The sequence below is a fragment of the Leptonychotes weddellii genome, chromosome 2, assembly GCF_054177405.1.
Source record: "Leptonychotes weddellii isolate Sample4059 chromosome 2, ASM5417740v2, whole genome shotgun sequence".
Lineage (NCBI taxonomy): Eukaryota > Metazoa > Chordata > Mammalia > Carnivora > Phocidae > Leptonychotes > Leptonychotes weddellii.
The window spans coordinates 95,779,940-95,793,997 of record NC_138370.1 but is presented as its reverse complement, the minus strand read 5'-3'; the positions used below and the strand labels follow the sequence as shown (position 1 = coordinate 95,793,997).

The window sequence follows — 14,058 nt, the reverse complement described above, 5'->3', positions numbered from 1 at the left end:
ATAAAGCAAAAAACTATACCTTAAAAAAAAAATAAAAAAAATAAATCTCCCTTCCTTAAACCAAAAAATAAAAAATAAACAAACAAACAAACAAACAAAAAAAAAAAAAAAAAAGAAAGCCTGCAGAGATCCAGGAATAGTTTAGAGGAAGCTGCCTGTAGCACAACCAAATCAGAAACGTGCCTTCAGTCTGGGGAAAAAAAAAAAAAAGATCACAGTAAATATTATTTACTCATATAGTTGCTGCATATTCTCACCTGTGGATATGTGCTATTAATATTTCCAAAACTTTAAAAATAGGGAATATTTCTGAAGGAAAAATTTTCAAGGTAAATAAATAGGAATAGTATTTATACAATGGTTGCAAACATTGTGGTAAGAATCTTCCGAGAAGAATTATCAGTAGATTCAAGAATGACGTAGATGCACTTGTGGGTGGCAGTATATAGAGTAGTGGTCCATGGTTTATAGATTTGGAAAGACTTGTGCCAAAATTCCAGTCTCATCATTCATCAGCTGTATACTATTTGGTAAATTACTGAAAATTTTAATTCCCTTAATTACAACATGGGAAAGATAATAATACTGATATCATAGCATTATTGCAAAAAAAAAGAATATAAATACATATATATGTTAAATGTATATTAAATATATAGGAAGCTTATCAAGGTGCTTGGCACATGTCAAAGATCCACAGATATTAGCTGTTGTGATCACTGTTGTTGCTATTATTGTCTTGACAACTGCACACAATGTAGGAAAAGCAGACTTTTGGGGTGAGATGCAGATTGATTTTAGAGAAATAAGAATGCCAGCTTTTTCCTGGTGCATAGTCCCGGTGCCATGCTGGAGGACTCTGGTCATTATTTCAAAATATGACCCTCCTTACTAGGTCACCACCTTTAAAATTTCAGGAACCTCAGTTTATGACACAGTCAATTTTACTGAAAATGATCTAGGATTAATACATAGGCAGTATAAGAAATTGGTTTTCTGAGGTTTTTACTTCTTCATAAAAGCATCGTAGAAGCTGGAATGAAAAATTAAAGAGTGAAGTTAGATTTTCACCAGGAAAACAAATTGACGGTTTCTCAAGAGTTAACAAAGGTGGTGTGGTCTTGGTCTGGCCCCTTCCTGACTGACTCAGAAACTTCACTGGCTTAGGGCAGGTCAAGTTCAGCTTTGATTCATGGCAAGAAAGCTCACAGAAGACTTTTTATTTATTTTTATTTATTTATTTGTTTTAAAGATTTTATGTATTTATTTGAGAGAGAGACAGAGACAGAGAGTATGAGCAGGGGGAGTGGCAGAGAGAGAGGGAGAAGCAGACTCCCCGCTAAGCAGGGAACCTGACCTGGGGCTCCATCCCAGGACACTGAGATCATGACCTGAGCTGAAGGCAGATGCTTAACTAAATGAGCCACCCAGGCGCCCCCACAGAAGACCTTTTAAATGCAAAAACAGAATACCAGTGTATCACTTTACAGTGAATGAAGCTCAGGTGAACTGGTTTTTACTGGATACCTACCTATGGCTTTCTGTCTGGTCCTGTTATTTGAGAAACGGAAAGCATGAGAGGAGGTTAGTTTTATAATTCTGTAATAGACAAATATTTACATCTGTGCCTCTTATCTTAGGTTTCAGTGACTGACCTAACTCCCATTTACATATACTACTTCAGATAGGTTACAGTCAAATGCTTTGGGCCGTCTCCTTGCATCCATTTTATTCTTATTATGTACACTCTCTCTCACAGAAGGCAAACTTCCTTCCAAGTTTTGGGATGGGGTAGGGTAGTGATGGTGTTGGGAGTAGTAAACTTATTGTTAACTCTTTTCTACTATCCATATACAACTCCGACTAATGTATATGAAAGTTCTTTAAATATAATTCAATGTCAAATTGGTGTGCAATCTCTTCTGAGATCAAATGGGCAAATCAGACAAGAAACGAGTCAAAAGAAAAATCTAATAGTGACATCTAATTGTAGTTTTCCTTAGCAAATGCTGTGGCAAGCATAAATCATTCCATACTGACCGTATCAGGGAATGGAGTACTTTTCACATAGATTCAGTTTTGGGATTGATAGGATTTATATTAGTTCTGCCTCAAATTTTTTGTGGAGTAGGACAGAGAACTTAAAAACAAAAAACTACACATATAGTTACTTAAACAGCCTCTGTTAACAACTGCCATGCGTGCCTTTTCATGCTAATGAAACCGAGGGTGAAGCATCTGGTGCTGGTCAAGTTCTCCATTTGGGTCGAACTAGGATGCAGGTACCGTGACGAAATTGCTAACAGATTGGTCATTAAATGCAGGTCAAATTTCCTTTTCATGTTTGAGCCAGGCCTGGAAAATAAAGGAGAAAGCAATAATCTGTTGAATTACTAAGTGTGTACCGTGGCAAATATGTATGGCATTTCAAGTTGTAAACTTGGATGATCTTGTCCGTGTCATCCTTCAACATATAAATTTCAGTTTTAGTGACTTGAATTTAAATAATAACTATGTTGTGAATGTAATGAGTGCTCTGTACTTAATCACTTCTCATAATAAAAACACTTTAAGTAGGATTAAGGGCCCCACATCAAGAGAGGTCCATTATTAACAAGTTTTTCACACTGCTCAATTACACCTAGAATGTATTTCACTTCTCCCTGGAAACTTTAGCCATGAAGTAAGTTAAATCGACAGCAGAGGTTGCTGCATTTTGAGTATAAATACAGTGATTTACCTATTAAATACACCACATAAAGCAAAATATTGTTTTGCAAATCCAAATTTTGACTCAACTTTCTTTTCTAGACAGATGCTGTTCAGTATCTGTGAAACTGAACTTTTGACTTCTAGTACATCCCTTTCTCTCTTAGAAGATGTATAAGCTTTTAACAAATAATGAAAGATAAAACTGTCATTTCTGAATGTTATTTATCTCTTTGTTTCATGGAGCCTCAAGAAGACAGAGTTGCAAGACAACTGAAAATTTTCTTCAAGTAATAAGCTCCCAAAACCTAGAAATCTTTCCTTGTGTCTTGTGTAGCCTTCAAATCATCATTATGCTTAGGCGGGATGGGCTGACTTTATTGAAGCAACTTTCTTAATCAAAAAAACTTTGTTTGACTGCTGGTTATATTCATTTGCAGAAATATTTGCATTTTTCTTTTAAAAAAAATTCCAAGGGGATCAGTGATGAGATAGAGGTAAATTTGTATGTGAAATGAGGGAATATTCTGCTGAAAAAAAGTGTGTGTGTGTATGTGTGTGTGTGCATGTGTAGCAGCTCTTACAGATCTAAAAAGTGATAGATTCATGTTTTAAGAGTGAAAGATGGCTAGCAAGTATGAGGGCCACAACAAGAGCTAATATTTGTTGAGTGTTTTTCATTTTAGAAAATAATGTCCTATGTAGTCTCTTTCATCTTCAATAATCTTTCATCTTCAATACTCTTGTGAAGTTGATTTCATTTTCATTTTACAGATAATGAAACAGTAACTCAGAGAAATTGAACCTCCATTTTTTGTTGATGTCTTAAAGCATATGATAGGGACACCTGGGTGGCTCAGACAGTTAAGTGTCCGACTCTTGATTTTGACTCAGGTCATGTTCTCAGGGTCGTGAGATCCAGCCCTGCATCGGGCTCCACGCTCAGTAGGGAGTCTGCTTGAGATTCTCTCACTCCCTCTCCTTCTGCCTCTGCCTCATCTTCCTTCTCTAAAAAATAAATAAATTAATTAATAAATAAAATAAAACATACAATAAATAGTTTTTAAGCCTTTTTCTATCTCCTCTAGTTAATTCTACACACCCTTCAACCTTAACTCTTTAAGTTCAATTTAGTCCACCAAATAATTACTATGTTTTCTTTTAGACCCTTATTGGTCAAAAGACTTCCACAAGATGGCTGTGCAGGAAGATCCTGAACTTACCTCCTCCCATGGACAGACCAGATCTACAGCTCCAGGTGGATCATGTCCCTCTAAAAGAGATCTGAAAACTGCTTCTCCACAACAAACATAAAGACCATATTGAGATGATAGGGTACGTAGAGACATGGTTTTACCAAAACCCCACCCCTAGTGCATTGCCACACAGTCGGGAGGGATCTCATCAGTCTGCTGCTTCTCAGAGGAGCAAGGGGTTGGTGCTTCACATCCGGTACCCCAGCCCCTGGTATCTACACTGAATAGATGAATCCCCAAAATGTCTGACTTAGAAACCAATGAGGCTGATGTCCAAGGAACCCAAAGTACTATAGAAAACCGAGACTCCCTTTTTAAAGGGCTTGCCTGTGGTCTCACTTGCCCCAAGCCTCGGTGAGAAAACAGTGTGAAAAGTTCTGACCATATTTGAGGGACATGTATTTGCTAATCTAAGAGCATCTGCTGGAGGGGCAGGGAACAGTTGAAACTCTCCCCAGAAATAAAGGCACTGGTGGACACTACTTTTGTGTAGAAGTTGCTTTTAGGCAACAGGCTTGAGCAATGGAAATTTGAGTAAGGCGGAAGGGCCCACAGTAACCACTAGGCTGAGTGCAAGCAACTTTATTAGGCGACCCACCTCAAGATATCCATAGGCCCTAGCTGACCAATGGGCTACTTACAAATGGGCCCAGTTATCAGAAAAGGAAAATTCTATACATTCCCATACCTCCTCACACTCCCCTACAACTACCGCCCCCCCCACCTCCTGGCAGACAGCATCCCTTTTGTTGTCCTGCCAGCCACTCCCCTGCAGTGCATTCGATAAACTTCTGTCTTCTTTGCTTTGCCTTGGGTGAATTTTTCCATTGCCAACACCACTGGCCTCCATCCGATCAGGTCACACCACATTTTGCACTCTCCATCTACTCTGCTAACATAAGTGTGCTAGCTTGAACACAGACAGCATCCTCCTGCTGTCTTGCTGAGACAGGCGAGGGTGAGTGGTCACTACACTATCCTTTTGCCTTTCTGAGGCCAGAGGTGTGGGTGGTTGCAACAGTCCTCTGCCCCCTGGCTGGGGAGGGTGGATGTGATCAGTTGCTCCTGCTCCCAGCCTAGAGCCACTGCGCATGCACAGACAAGGCACTCTCCTCCTGCATTCCTGAAGCTCAAGGGTGCACCAAGTCAAGACATTTTCCTGTTGCTTTTCTGAAGCTGGGTAACGCGCTTGCCCTCTACACTCTTGAAGCTGCCTAACTAATGCCAGTGGGCATGTGCAATCCACACAGGAGAGTAAACCTGGCTGTGGTGGCCCAGGGGGCTGGTGTTCCTGAGTTCCATGGGAATGTAGCAATCAGAAAGACAGTTTTTGGCAGGCCCTATCACTGAGGGAACTGCACAGAGAGCAGACTGAAACACACCCCCAGCTCTTCTGTGAAAAATGCCTATTTATTTAGCCTGGAGCTTCAGCCTGAGGGCAGGCTTCAGGTTTCCCACACATCTGAGACTAAAGAGGCACTCCCAGAGAATGTAAGCAGTGAGACACCATCCTTGCACACCCTGTTGGCCTCACTATAGCTTGACAAGACCTCCCAGAAAGGAGCTTATACACTCATCTGGAGCCCTGATTTTTGCAACTTCACCCAGGGGACACCTCCAGATCCCCTTTTCTGGGGGCCAGCAGAGATTATAATTGTGTATATTTGCATACTTTAAAAGCTGCTGCCTGAAGGTCTGGCTTCCAATCAGTCTAAAACTAAGCACTGACTGAGCTCACTCCCTTTGTAACATTGACAGGTCCTGGCACATCATCAACAATAAGGATGTATGGAGATCAATCAGGCAGTTTAGATAATCACAAAGGTTTGAGAGACAACCAAAAACTAAGGCAAGGTTGAATAAGTGTCATTACCTATACAAAGCCATTCCTTCAAGACAGAGAAGTAGCTGTTTCACCTAATATATAGAAACAGACATAAAAAGTCAAACAAAAATGATAAAACAGAGAAATGTATTCCAAGTGAAAGAACAAGACAAAACTTAAGAAAAAGACCTTAATGATATGGAGATAAGTAATCTGCCTGTAAAGAATTCAAAGAAATTGTCAAAAAGATGCTCATCAAACTCAGGAGAACCTCGACCAAGAGATAGAAAACATAAATACCAAACAAACATCACGATGCTGAGAATACAATCACTGAATTGAAAAATACACAAGAGGAGTTCAACAGCAGACTAGATGAAGCAGAGAATAGATCAGTGGGCTGGAAGACAAAGCAATGGAACTCACCTAGACAGAGCAGCAAAAAAAAAAAAAAAAGTAAGTTTAAAATATGAAAATAACTTAAGGGACATTTGGAATAACATCAAGTGGAATAACATTCACATTATAGGGATCCTACGAGGAGAAGAGGGAGAGGAATGGACCGAAAACTTATTTGAAGAAATAAGTCAGGCTGAAACTTGCCTGATCTAGGGAAAACATAGACATCCAGGTCCCAGAAGCCCAGAGAGCTCCAAGTAAGATGAACCCAAAGAAAGCTACACCAAGACACACTGTAATGGAAATGTAAAAAGATGAAGATAAGGAGAGAATCTTAAAAGAAGTAAGAGAAAAACAAATTGTTACATACAAGGGAAACCCCATAGTGCTATCAGCAGATTTCTCAGCAGAAATTTTGCAGAAGGGAGTGGTTTGACATATTTAAAAGTGCTGAAAGAAAAAACTTCCAACCAAGGATATTCTAGGATAAAAATCATATAACAAAGGAGCCGAGACTATACAATGGGTATAAAACAGTCTCTTTAATAAATGGTATTCAGAAAATTGGACAGCTAAAAGAGGAAACTGTACCACTATCTTACACCATATACAAAAATTAACTCAAAATGGATTAAAGACTTGAATGTAGGACCTGAAACCACGAAAATCCCAGAATGAAACATAAGCAGTAAGCTCCTTGACATTGATGTTGTTAATATTTTTTAGACCTGATTCTAAAGACAAGGAAAACAAAATGAAATAAGCAAAAATTAACTATCGGGACTACGTCAAACCAAAAAGCTTTTGCACAGCAAAGGAAACCATCAACAAAATGAAAAGACAATGTGATGAATAGGAGAAGGTATTTGCAAATCATATATTTGACAAAGGGTTAATATCCAAAATATATAAAAAGCTCATATAACTCAAGGACCCCCAAACAAACAATATAATTACAAAATGGGTGGAAGATCTGAATAGACATTTTTGTCCAAAGAAGACATCCAGATGGCCAACAGCCAAATAAAAAGATGCTCACCATCACCAATCATCAGAAAAATGCAAGTCAAAACTACAATAAGATATCACTTTACACCTGTCAGAATGGCTAGTATCAAAAAGACAAGAAATAACATGTGTTGGTGTGGATGCAGAGAAAAGGGAGCCTATGCACTGTTGGTGGGAATGTAAACTGATGCAGTCACTAGGGAAAACAGTATGGAATTGCCTCAAAAAATTAAAAATAGAAATACCATATGATCCAACATCTCCACTACTGGGTACCTATCTAAAGAAAACCAAAAAACTAATTCAAAAAACATACACACCTCTATGTTCATGGCAGCATTATTTACCATGGCCAAGATATGGAAACAACCTAAGTGTCCATAGATGGATGAATGGATAAAGAAGATGTGGTATAAATACACAATAGAATACTATTCAGCCATGAAAAGAATGAAATCTTGTCATTTGCAATGAAATGGATAAACCTGAAGGGTATTATGCTAAGTGAAATAAATCAGACAGAAAAAGATAAATACTGTGTGATTTTACTTTTATATGGGACCTAAAAAACAAAAAAACAAATAAAACAGAACAAAGCCCAGACCCCCAGATACAGAGAACGGATTGGTGGTTGCCAAAGGGCAGCAGGTTTGGGGGTGGGTGGGAATGAAGGGGATCAAGAAGTACAAAGTTCCAGTTATAAAACAAATAAGTCATAGGGATGTAAAATAGTCAATAATATTGTACTAGCTCTGTATGGTGACAGATGATAACTAGACCTATTGTGGTGATCATTTCACAATTTATACAAAAGTCATATCACCATGTTGTACACCTGAAACATTTATAATATAATATAATATAATATAATATAATATAATATAATATACCTCAATAATAAAAATACTTACACTTCCTAAAATTAGCTTATTTTTTGGTAGTTTGAACACCTGTCTTCATTTGAAAGTAAACTCTATGAAGGCAAGAAATTTGTCAGCTCTATTCAATGCCCATAACATTTTAGCCTATAGAGCAGTGCCTGGCATATAGGAATTTTTCAATAAATATTTATTGGATGAAAGAATAAAAGAATGAGCACCAACCAAGTGCCCTGCACTCATCTGGGGCTCAGGATGGGGCTCTGAGGATGAGAAAATAGACATGGTTCCTGTTTTCCAAGTACTCACAGCTTACCTTGCAGTATATGACGTGACTCTTTACTGGGGAGACTGAAGATGCTTAATGTCGAGTCCATTATCCCTTCAACTCACAATTCTTCTTCTTTCCCTGTCCTCCATACCTCTTATCTCTGTACCTGCTGGGTCACCCTTATCATTAAGGTCCTTATTTAGATAGAAAGTGTTTTATTTTTTTCGTTTTCGGTTGCACGGTCCTCAACCCAGCAAAATTTGCTTACCTGGTACCCATGGCCTCTTCTGTTGCAGATTCTCTTTGCTTAGTGTTTTTCTCTGCCCTTTCAGATTTTGAAAAGTGGAAATGGAGAAATTTACCCTAATGCCAATAATGATTTTAGCATTGGGCATATAGGCCAGGGTGCTTCTGTCTTCAGGCTGCCCTGCTTGCTTTCACTTAACCACGTCTATGGGGCTTAGGACTCGCACGACACAGAGTATCATCTATAGTGAAATTCTTTGTGTTACAACATTCTTAGGGAGACACCCCACATCTCTTCAGAATTTATGTTGTCCTAAACTACTAGAAGTTGGGTGGGGGTGGGGGACCAGGAGCCCGACGTCTGCTCTATGTCATAGTTACTCTTAGGAATGAAAGCTGGGAAGTCTGGTTGAGAATTTCTCTTTTCACTAAATGAGAATCATATGCTTATGTTTTTTATCTTCATGTTTATGGAAGACACAGTATATTGTCCTGGCTGAATTGACCACTTGATGATAATAGAATGGGCTTAAACTTTCTTAATTACAGGGTGCTAGTAGCTAAGTGCTTTTAGGCAAGCTTCTTAGACTCCCTGAACTTCTGTTTCTTCATATATAAAGTGGGTATAAGGGCACCTACTCCATATCATCGCTGGGGAATTAAAGGAGGTGATGAGTGTGATCAGACACCTCAGCATACCACTTCAGGTCCCCACCCCTGCCTCCCCCTCTTCGCGTTCCCGCTGTTCAGCTGTGATCAGTCCCGTGCAGGTGCAGCGGCTAGAAGGCAATCAACTTCACGTGGGCACACCTTGCCAGCGCCTCTCCCTGACCTGGTTCAGGGGGTTTGCTGCCTGCTCTGGGTCTTTCCTCTTGATGCTGAGAAGGGGGAGCTGCGGGACACTGCTCAGGGCCCACCCACGCACAGCCCAGAAACGTGGGGGGTAAGTAATGAGCTCTGTGGCAATCTTTGACCACTGAAAGATGGGCACTAGATGGAATGGGATAATATTTTTCTCTTTTCTCCTTTTGGAGAGACTGCCCTGAGATACAGTTACAAAGCTTTGGCAGGCAGGGGAGGGGGGGTGGGTGGGAGGGATGGTGTAGTAAGCTTAAGTTATCAGTTACACTTGGAGGTGACCAGCCTCATCACGCATCCTTTAGTTGGCTCTCCCTCCTTCACTGCCTCATTGCCTTTGTCCCTCACTGTTACTCCCTGGGATTGCACTCTTTCATAAAGTAGCAGCCCAGAAACTTTTGCCTCAGTCATTGCTTTCTGTAGGCAGCCTGAAACAGAATGTAGGGCTAGCTCAAAGTAAGTGCTAAATGTTTGTTCATGATTATTAGAAGCTAAGACGAATGAATTAGTGATTGCTGGTGTCAATGCAAATGGATTCAGGTAGAATTCTGTTTAACCAGAAAATTCTCATTTTTCAAACTCTATGATCAGTTTCAGGAGATGGTATACAATCTCAGGAAAAATTTATTGAAGGCTATCTACCTAGATAAAAGTTATGTCTAATAAAAAACTTCCGGTGGCATCTTAGTAACTTGTATTTGACTTCTGCTATTTTTCTACAAAGCAGGTCAGAAACCATTATTCACCATGGTCACAGTTTTCCAAAGATTCCATGACAGTAAAAAATATTTTTCTTGAAGCAACTCAAGTGGAATGTCCCCCCTCCCTCTGACCAAATTAACTTTTTGTATTAGAGTGACATATACATTTATGCATGAACTACCAAAGTGTGGAACCAAGAAAATTCCTGGTCACTAGCTAATTAATAAGTCTACAGGGGTAAATACTAAATGAGAACCAATATATCTCCCCTTATACATTTGCTCATCGGTATGAAAGAGAATTCCAGATTGAAGTTTATAAACTAAAATGCTTCCTTATATTCTGTCCTACTCCTGGACTCCTTCTTTTAAGACTCTGTAAATTTAAGATCTCTTTTTTTTAGAGACTCGAGTTTATATGGACAATCTTATATTTGTCCTGAATATTAACATTGGAGGACTACTCTGGTCTGAGAGATCCATTTGGAAACAAAGATAAGACATACATTTCTACTTGCATCTTCTCATTCTCATACATGGTTTCTCTCATTATGATTAGATGTTTACCAAAATTTTCTTCTGTTGAATATTCTTTCAGTATAAAATATATATATATATGTATATATATATGTGTATATATATGTATATATATATATATATATACACACCCCTTCTCTAAACTGAAATGTATTTTTTTTACAGCTATATATTCAGCTGATAGTGTACTGTTCATTCTCATTAACTGCTTTGTAAAGATTCTCTAATTATTTTATGGGCACGTGTTTGGAGTTTTCTAGCAATGCTCTTCAATGACAGGGATCATATAATCTCCTTGCGTGTTACACAGACCGCCTAGAATAGTGCCTACCATAAGGTATCAGAGTAATTTCTATAAAGGTCTAATGGAAATCTTTTTGTTTTTCTAAATGAAAGAACTGACTCCTATCTTGGTATTTCCCTTATTAATAGGAGACATAATTAAGCACATTCCAGTGCTAAACATATATAGGCTATTTGGGGGAGGCTAGTAATCGTTCTTTAAAGTCAGGTTACAAAGTGCAAACCTGACTTTGTCAAGCACGCTGGTAGGAGCTGTGTGTTGTCAGTAATTGTAAAGGAATAAAGCTCTGCCAGCGCAGGCATCAGAAAGGCTGCCAAAGCTGAAAAGTACCTGGCTAGCTTTTAAAGGACAGGAATACAATACTCTCACTAAGACACACTTTATAGAGTCCAATTCACAGCCAAGGAAAGCAGCTTTTGGAGATTTGGGGTGTCCATAAACAGCTAGATGAATGCAAGGAAGCCAAAACCAGGGATGAGTGGGGTATTTAAATGCTCAACTTGCTTAGCTGCCACAGTGTCCTCCCTCCACACCAACGCACGGGCACAAAAAGAACCAAGAAACGCCCTACGTGTTTGTGATTTATGGACAATCTACACATGGGGCGGGGGCTGGGCAGAGAGCGAACGCTAATGAAATACCCAGTCCGTTATTATGTTGTAAATTATGGAGAAAATATCTGGTCTGTTTTCTCAAGGTGATCATAAAACATGATGCTGGAGAGAGGGAGGACAGTCCAGTAGTGACCCTCAGATAATGCCTTGTGGTCACTGAAGTCCTAGGCGACAATTGCTCGTTGATAAGCCAGTTCAAGTATTTTCTTAGCCAAGACACTTCATAAACCTTGCCAAGAGAAAAGGGCATGTGGCAGTAAGTTGTAAAGTGATAAAAAGCAGACATGGGTGGAAAATATTTTATCAAGAGAGATAAAATAAAGAAATTATATGAATATGATAACAGCACAACAAAGAATATTTTAGAGAAAAAATTTTGTAGTGTTGCCAGCTACTAAGGCAAACTGAATGAAGAGCAAATGGGTTGTATTTCAAACACATACCATTACACTGAGCAACGGTTACATTTTACTACGCGAGTCACATTTTTTGACTGATGCAATAAAATTTGCAAAATACAAAGAAAAACATAGGATTTATGTCATTTTTTTTTACTTCAAATTTAAGATGGATTTTATGGTTAACCATGCCATAAAAAAGTTTTGAAATGTTTTGAATCGTGTTATAGTTCTGAGGAAGCTCCACATTGTTTACAACCGGCACAGAAACGTGGAGTTTCCTATGGTTGTTAGACTATTGGTAATCCTAGCGTGTTTTTAATGGAGAGATTTTATGCTTTAATACTACAATAATGATTACATTTAAGTGGTTCATAGTGATTAGAATAGTTGAGTAGGGCTTCATGGATTATAAATTGGGAATGCTTTTTATGATTCATAAAGTTTCTTCCATATATGATGAGCTAGTTCTATATGTAATGATTTCATTTGGTTCTACTTCTAGGGTGGAACCTCAGATTGGAGACAAGATTCGTGAAATATGAGACAAAAATGATTTTCTCTAAATCTTTCCTGCTTCTTTAGGTTTTGTTTGCTTGAGGCTATTTTGGTTTAAGCATTCAGCAACAAAGAATTTAGATTTGGGTAACATTTTTTTTAGGTTGTCATTAATTAAAAAGTGAGTACAACAATTCTACTACCAAATGTAAATCACCTAAACTCAGAGGATCATTACATTTGCCTAGCTATTTGAGCATTTATTTTGTTTTCCTGAGCATAATCATTTGTTAAGCAGAAGGAGATTTCTTCCTTCCATTTCACTCCCTTGGGTGCTGAAAGGTAGAGAGAGAAAAAATTAATTTAAAAAAAGGAATTCTAAAATGGCTTTAGGAATGTTTTCTGACTCCACATTTTGTCTTGGCTTTGGGAATAATAATGCTGTTTTCGGCCTTATCTAACCAGCTCTGATTCAGTTAAAGAGAGTTTTTTAAGAGAGTAGGCCATGAAAGCTGCTTGACGCCCTCCTAATTCCAGACAGTTCTCTAAAAGCTCCTCAGGCAGAGCCCAGGACGTCGACTCAGCATGTCTCTCTGTGTGTATTTGTTTTGGTGCATAGTTGTTCTGAAACAAAAGCCGAAGTACATGGTTAACTGGTCCGCACTAATATACATTCTAAAGAAGCTTTACTTTCGCTTGCACATCCTTTAAAATTTTGTCTTTCAAACAAGCTCAGTGAAATACAACGAATTTTGCAATTCATATCGTGTTAGGAGATACGTGTGTGGGGGGAACAAAAGATTTATGTTGATTTACCAATTTGGCTGAGGTCTGACGAGGGCTATTCCAACCTTTATTAGACTTGGGGAGAATCTAGTATTGTCTTCTGACATAGAGTGAAATGCTCTCAACAAGGCAGGCAGTGAGATTTCATAGAACGCATGAGATGGAAGAAAAGTTTAAGAATTCCTGGAAATTCCTGAAGCATGAGGCTTAGGATATGTGATGCCGAAAGCAATTTGCATTTTAGTGTATTTTGTAGCTTCCTTTCCAGACTTTTTTAGTCCCTGTCTTGTTTTCTGCCTCTTTCAGCGCCATCAGTTGTCCCGGTTCTTGAAGGGAGCCCGAAATCCACAGGCGTAGGCTCTGCTGCCCCAGCCCCCGCCTCTGTTAGGAGTCTGGGGATTAGAGACGCTGCTCTAGCTGTGTGACCTCAGGCGCATTCTTTGCCTCGCTGGAGCTTGGTTTCCTCACCTGAGTGATAAGTGAGCAAATCGGAAGTATTTCCGAGAGAGGGTATCGAAAAGCCATAGCTGTCCCTTCAATAGGACGATAAACGCAAGAGCAGACTTGGCTACCCAGCCCGTACTGCCTCCGCCAGAGATTAGTCTCTTTCAGAATGAAATCTTGTTAATGTTACAGCTGTGTTTAGAGCAAAGAAATAAATGTCGAAAAGGCCTTTTTGAAGTTTTTGCTCTCTTTTTTTCTCAGCTTAAGAATTGAGAAATATGGGAAGGATGCTAGCAGTGAAATCACATTTGAAGCTGAGATGAAAG

General features: G+C 38.9%; 1 long non-coding RNA gene across 1 annotated transcript in view; it reads left to right on the top strand.

Annotated features, from left to right (window-relative positions):
* Positions 1 to 7,730, top strand: part of LOC115940454 (uncharacterized) — a 19,751-nt gene extending 12,021 nt beyond the window's left edge. The window contains exons 3-4 of the long non-coding RNA XR_004075201.2: positions 3,875 to 4,044; positions 5,724 to 7,730. This is a non-coding gene — a long non-coding RNA (uncharacterized LOC115940454). The remainder of the gene's footprint in view (positions 1 to 3,874; positions 4,045 to 5,723) is intronic.
* Positions 7,731 to 14,058: the final 6,328 nt, after the last annotated feature.